The following is a 7390-nucleotide window of genomic DNA, read 5'->3' as shown; positions in this document are numbered from 1 at the left end:
AAGATACGAAAATTTATATAACCTTGTTTTTAACTTACCTGGCAAAAACCGTGCAGGTTGGTAGATGACCAAAGTAAGCCGTCTCTTTCTCTCTATTGCATTCTCCCTCCCTCTCTTAAGCTCTAATACAATTCTACATCTAAACTGGTAAGTTTAAATCAAATCTGGGATACATAAATAGACTTCATTTCGTAAACCCAACGTGAGATTGATTAAGTAAAAAAAAACTGAGCTAATAGCAGGTTATGAAACATAAGTGATGACAAAAGAGAAACCAAAATCCTTCCCCCACATTGAAACTAAGTGTCCCATACTAACACATAAGTCCATTAGTCAGACACAATAAAGACAGATATCTAAAATATTCAACCGCGACCAATGTCCATGCTATTTGCACACCTGTGCGTGGTTTATCCCAGTAGCATCTGTCAATCAAAGAAACATTCCTATATTAGTCTAAATATGAGATAATGCAGGATATTTCCTATTACACAATTAAAACCCAAATAAAGAAAATGCACAAATAATAATAAAAACCACAAGCATTAAGAAATAATAAAATACACGGCACGGCATTAAATGTTCACCAACTGTCTTGAGCTTACCTTTCCACCGTTTATGATAACCAGCTCCAACGACAATAATGCCCCATATTTCACAAAAGATCTCGCACTTGCCTTATCAGCCACTCCCATTCGAACAAACGAACTTACATCGCTGCAGTGACACTCCCTGCAAATCCGGAGCTGTAACCGGATAAGGCTTCTGGAAGTTTCTATGCTGACTTTACTTCCGTTCACACGTGTGTCGTACCTAAGGGCCTTTGGGAAGACTGACAATGCTGAATTTGCGCCGGAAGTGCCTAGTCGTGATCGGACCGTGGCGTACCAATATATAATACACACACACACACAGAGCACACACACACACATATATATATATATATATATATATATATATATATATATATATATATATATATATATATAGATATATATATATGTGTGTGTGTGTGTGTGTGTGTGTGTGTGTGTGTGTGTTAAAATTAAAATGCTTTGGTTTGAACAGAAATGAATATAAAATAAAACACTTTGGCAGTAATGAGAATTCGGATATCGAATCCTCCATCCCCTTATATTAAAATGGAGTCGAAGCTACGTAATATGTATGGCTATATACAAAAATTGTTCCTGCACTAGAAATTATATATAGCAGCAAAGAGTATATATATATATATATATATATATATATATATATATATATATATATATATATATATATATATATATATATATATATATGTGTGTGTGTGTGTGTGTGTGTGTGTGTGTGTGTGTGTAGCATGAATTGATTTTTAGCTGTAATTTAAAGCCTCGCAAGGATTTACATTAGCCAGCAGTTGCTGTAACACCGAATTCACCAAATATTGAGGAGGTGAAGCGTGAATTTTCCATTCGGAAAGAAGTGAATGGAAAGTTTATGGAGCTGTTCGTTTCCAACGCTCGAAATAAAAGTTTACGAGGGGCGTTTGTTTGACTTCCTGCTCTGGTTTGAAGTGGTCGTATGTGAAAAATTTTATCTTTTATGTTTCAGGTAAAACAGGACGAGATATTTGAATGTTTTTATAGTGATTATGGGCTAGCATTTCTTGTCATATTGTTCATTCCTAATCTATTTATTTTTAATAATTTATTCTTGGTTGTTTATCGATCAGAATGTTGGCAAACTCTCAAGTAGAAACCAGCACACCAAGCGAGGATAGAAGGTCCCCTACACACACACACACTCACACACACACACACACACACGCGCGCGCACACACAACATACGTGTGTGTATGCTTGTATATATGCATATATATTATTTATGTACAATATAACATGTGAACTACAACATCCCCACTTTATGCAGATAAAATTCATATTTTCTGCTGCATATATTGCACTGAAAACACATTTCGGCATATCTATAGAATATCTTCCATATCTAGATCGCAAGTTTGAATGCAAAATATCTGAGGACCTTATGGGGCTTTACGCCAAGGAACAAAAACTGCAAAACTGGAACAAAATATGATTCCTAGTTCGAAAGCCACTGGTGTTAAGCCCATAAACGCTCACTGATGCTGATGGCTTTGTCTAGTCTAGTTTTAAATAGATAAATATTACCTTCCGTTACTAATGAACCCAACTTAATTAGAACCAGCTTTACACTAAATATCGCGCGAAGCACTTTGGATATTAGCTATTTTAATAGATAAATCGTTTTTCTGTCTCATGAATTGCTGAAACTTAAACTTCGCAAATTAGTATTAGGTTTGAGACTATCTTTAAGAGGAAAGCGATTTTTTGCGAAGTAAACTATTCAGCTTTAAAAGACAAGTATTAGAACAGTTAATTTATATAAAAAAAATAGAGAAAAGAGTGTAAAAATATGTCTCAGGTTTGTCCACATGGAGAATGCTGGGATGTTTTGGCCTTCAGTGAGACAAAGGTGAAATGACACAATGAATGCAGGGATTGAAATGAATGAGTGATTGTGCTCTGGAGCTTACAACAGATATAAGTTAATACATAAATATATATATATATATATATATATATATATATATATATATATATATATATATATATATATATATATATATATATATATATATATATGTATATATATATGTATATATATATGTATATATATATATATATATATATATATATATATATATATATATATATATATATATATATATATGTATATATATATATATATATATATATATATATATATATATATATGTATGTATATATATATATATATATATATATATATATATATATATATATAGTAGCAGTTATATATATATATATATATATATATATATATATATATATATATATATATATATATATATATATATATATATATATATATATATGTTTATGTATACATACAGTACTTGTGTGTTTGTGTGTGTGTATTTATATGTGTCTTCATTTTATCAAAGGTCAATTTCTATTCAATAAAGAAACATTAATAAAAAACCATTCTATTTTCATGAGTACAGACGCATCTTTATTATTCTGTTTCAAATTATGAAAACAGAGACACCTCTTAAATAAACAAAAATTTTTCCCTTCCGATACAAAGAGGAAATGTCAATACTGGGTTTGTTTTCCTTGCATTTTTTTACCTGTTTTTATTCCCGGTTTTGACAAATATTTAAGCTCTTTTGAGGTGAGGCAACAGCTATAAAAATGCGGCTCTTTAAATTTTTTTTTTTTTTTTCTAATGCTCCTGCTGGAGATGAAGGGTTTCTTTTGGGATATGCGCTCTCGCTGTTATTTGTTCTTACTTTCCACCCTGAATGAGTCTTCTTCCCTATCTTCTTAGTAGCTCATCTTATATCGAAATTCCCGGACTCTATAATATTATTTGCAATTCTGAACAACTCTTTTGGCACCATTTGACAGATTAGATACGTAGCATTGGATTCATCCGTACATTTTTCTTTCAGAATCTTTTTGCCTTTCGAAAGAGTTGGTTCCATAATCACAAAAACATGTAATAAATGCGCCGATGTTTCTTCAGCGCAATCGAGTTTTATGTACAGCGCAGAATCAAGGCCACCGAAAATAGATCTATGTTTAGGTGGTCTCGGTATAATGGTGTATGAGCCGCGGCCCATGAAGCTCTCAGCCGGCCATGGTGGCCTGTGTTGTTGCGTTGCTAGAAGCACGATTATGTCTAACTTTAACCTTAAATAAAATAAAAACTACTGAGGCTAGAGTGCTGCAATTTGGCATGTTTGATGATTGGAGGGTGGATGATCAACATACCAATTTGCAGCCCTCTAGCTTCAGTGGTTTTTAAGATCTGAGGGCGGACAGAAAAAGTGCGGACAAAAAAAAAGTGCTGACAAAATAAAATGCGGACTTACAGACAAAGCCGGCACAATAGTTTTCTTTTACAGAAAACTAAAAATGGCAGGAATTATATTGCCTGAAAGATAGATTTTGTTAGATGAGGTGATTGAATTTAATCCTTTATCCCAGATATTTTAATGATTTTTTCCTTTTCCACGAACTGAAACCGGTTTCCTGTTTCAAGGTTATGCGTTGACTAGACAGGAGCAATGCAGAATTTAAGTTCTAAAATGCTGTAGAAATAAGGAAAAATCGAAGAGGGTATAGACTACCAAGTCTTTATTTAAATAAATTGTTAGATATCTTTCTAGCTGGGAGCTTTACTTTTTTGTTATTTTGTCATTATGTTAAATTTATATGATTCGTTACTCATTGTGCTTTCCCGGGAAGGAGAGTTACCCACTGATTGAAAATATTAAAATGGAAGAGAAACGCTATGAATTTCGTTCTGAAAACGATTTTTTTACATTTTTTACAGTTAGGTGCAACACACACACACACACAGAGAGAGAGAGAGAGAGAGAGAGAGAGAGAGAGAGAGAGAGAGAGAGAGAGAGAGAGAGAGAATGCTTGGAAACAAATTAAAGTTGCAGTCACATTGACTAAAGATATCTGGAGAAAATAATTGCAGGAAACAGCTACAATTAAGAATATCTTTTTTCTCAGACAACAATGGACAGGAGGAAAACATGCGTACTATTTCTGTCACTTTAAAATATCAGGTTACTTCTGATAAAAGGCAACGAGAGAGAGAGAGAGAGAGAGAGAGAGAGAGAGAGAGGGAGAGAGAGAGAGAGAGAGAGGGGATATGCTTCATACTACGCTCACTCATTTTAGAAGAACAAATATTCTATAGCTGAAAAATACTAAATATTTTTTTCTACTTTGAAACGAACAGTGCATGAATTGAATCATTTGCCAATTTGTTTTTACTTGCTTTTATTTAACTTGACTTCTGAGTCTGTCTATCCGTCATAAAATCTTGTAACTCAATTTTCGACCTGTTCCCTTCGTCCGATGGACTTGAAATTTTGCACGGTTACTCAATCCCGGTGACAATACAACCTTACATGATTAGTAGGTCAGCAGTGACCTCTACTGACCCTATAGTGACCTCTCCCAGTATCTCAGGATTTGTATGAATGCCTTCGGATTTTTCACAACTTCTTTGACTCGGTAAAATCTATCTTCTGTATAACCCCTCCCTATTCCCTTTGACATTTCCCTCCCCCTCCCCATTCCGGAGCACACGATCAAGTGTTAATTTAGCTGTGTCCTCCCCCTCCCCTCCCCTCTCCTACCCTTGCCTTTTCCATCCCATTCCCCACTCATCCTCCTCCCCATCCTCCTTCCCCCTTTTCCTCTCTGCCCTTCATCCTTTCCAAAGCACACATCAAGTGTTAATTTAGCTGTGTCCTCCTCCTCCCCTCCCTTTCCCTCTTCCATCCCATTCCCCACCCATCCTCCTCCCCTTCCCATTTCCCCTCCCCATCCCCCACTCCTTCTCTTTCCAAAAGCACACACATCAAATGTTAATGTAACTGTGTCCTCCCCCTCCCCTTCCCTCTTCCATCCCCCTCCACTCCCACTCCCACTCCCCCTCCCCCTTCCGGAGCACACGATTAAGTGTTAATTTAGCTGTGGCATCCCCCCTCCACTTTCCTCTTCCCTCCCTTCCCCTTCCCTCTTCCACCTTCCCTCCCCCTTCCCCTCCCATCCCCCTTCCACTAATGAGACATATTTCATACAGATATAGTTCTTCATTGGATGGATGGATTGAGCTCTCGGCTAGCACGCTGTTGGCCCAACGTTCGACTCTCCGACTGGCCAATGAAGGATTAGAGGAATTTATTTCTGGTGATAGAAATTCACTTCTCGTCATAATGTGGTTCGGATTCCACAATAAGCTGTAGGTCCCGTTGCTAGGTAACCAGTTGCTTCTTAGCCACATAAAATAAACCCAATCCTTCGGGCCAGCCCTAGGAGAGCTGTTAATCAGCTCAGTGGTCTGGTTAAACTATGGCTCGTGTGGACGTCTGTCGAAAATTACCCTAAGAGGAGCTTTCTTGTCTTGCCTAAAAGAATTACCCCATTTCGTTTAGGAACTGCAATCAAATCATAAAGCAAAATAAATATTGATTAAACAAATAAAATATTGTCTAAACAAATAATTGGATATTTGAATGAAGAGCGTCAAAAAATATGAAAAGTAATAGAGCTAAATAAATCATGAAGGCCAGTTAATTAATTTTCTCTCTGTACGTCCTTTGAACCCATAGTTGTAAGTAAGCAGCGCTCTGAGCAAAGAGCTACCTTCCTGTTCTAGACTTGAAGCGAATGTTCATTTCTTCAACATCCTGTTTCAGGTGTTTTGAGTCCCCCCGCCCCCTCCCAACCTCCCCTTCTCTCTCTCTCTCTCTCTCTCTCTCTCTCTCTCTCTCTCATGTATTCCAAATAAATAATTTCTTTAGGAATCCTTTCACCGTGCCTACATTTTCGGAAAACTTCCATATTTTCGTAATAAGGCTGACAATTTTACTAGAAATACCATGCAATCTTGTATTTCCTTCATGAATAGTGTCAATAGGTCGTGTTTCAGGTGTCCTTTGTGTTAACGTGTTTTTTACATAGCAAGTATACAAATAATATTTTCTCGGGGCTTGACTTTCATGGCTTCATTATATACATTTAAGGTTACTTTTTTTTTACTTTTATATATTGATAGCCAATTCTGAATTACAGGCCTTCACAGATACTTTAGTACTACGGTAATTTACTTTGATTTTACTATGCTGGCATTGTGCATCATTTCACCTATGGCAATGGGCATGTGCTACAATTATTGTTAGTTCAAGCGGCATTCCAACCATGATATTTTAGAATTACTGAAAAAGAGACGGTGTTGATAACTTGAAATGATGAGCCGTGAGACCAAGTAAATTAGAGTTTAGAGTTGTAGAGCTAAACAACCAATGTCGATATGGGAAAGTAAGGAGAGCTTTATTAAATGAAAGGTCCGCAAATTGACCTGATTTGTCCCTTTGCCAAAGTGGGAGTTGAAATTGGAACCATTAAGATTAAAGTAAGTATCCTCAAAGGAGGAGGTTTTTCTTCCACATAGGTCCAGAGCTCATTTCTGATCAATTTTTAGATAGAGTTAACTTGAACCCTTTCTGGGTAAAGATCTGTGTCGCTCTCCTCTCTGACATCAAGAGAAATTTCTAAGTCCAGTGTGGCTAAGGTGTGAAACTATTTAGTGTTATAAGAATAAAACCTAAGAAAGTGCCTGGTGAATCCATTACCCTCCTCCTGAAATAAGATAGACAGTGAGAAGAATTAATTACCAAGTTTCCACGTTCTATGAGTTAACTAAGGTTATCGGCTATCGAGAACATCAATACCCAGGTCTTACCAAGTGAAACGTCAACAGACAGAAACGGAGTCATTCATACATGGAACCCATAATG

This window comes from Macrobrachium rosenbergii, chromosome 52, assembly GCF_040412425.1.
Source record: "Macrobrachium rosenbergii isolate ZJJX-2024 chromosome 52, ASM4041242v1, whole genome shotgun sequence".
Lineage (NCBI taxonomy): Eukaryota > Metazoa > Arthropoda > Malacostraca > Decapoda > Palaemonidae > Macrobrachium > Macrobrachium rosenbergii.
Note: the sequence above shows the minus strand (reverse complement) of the source record.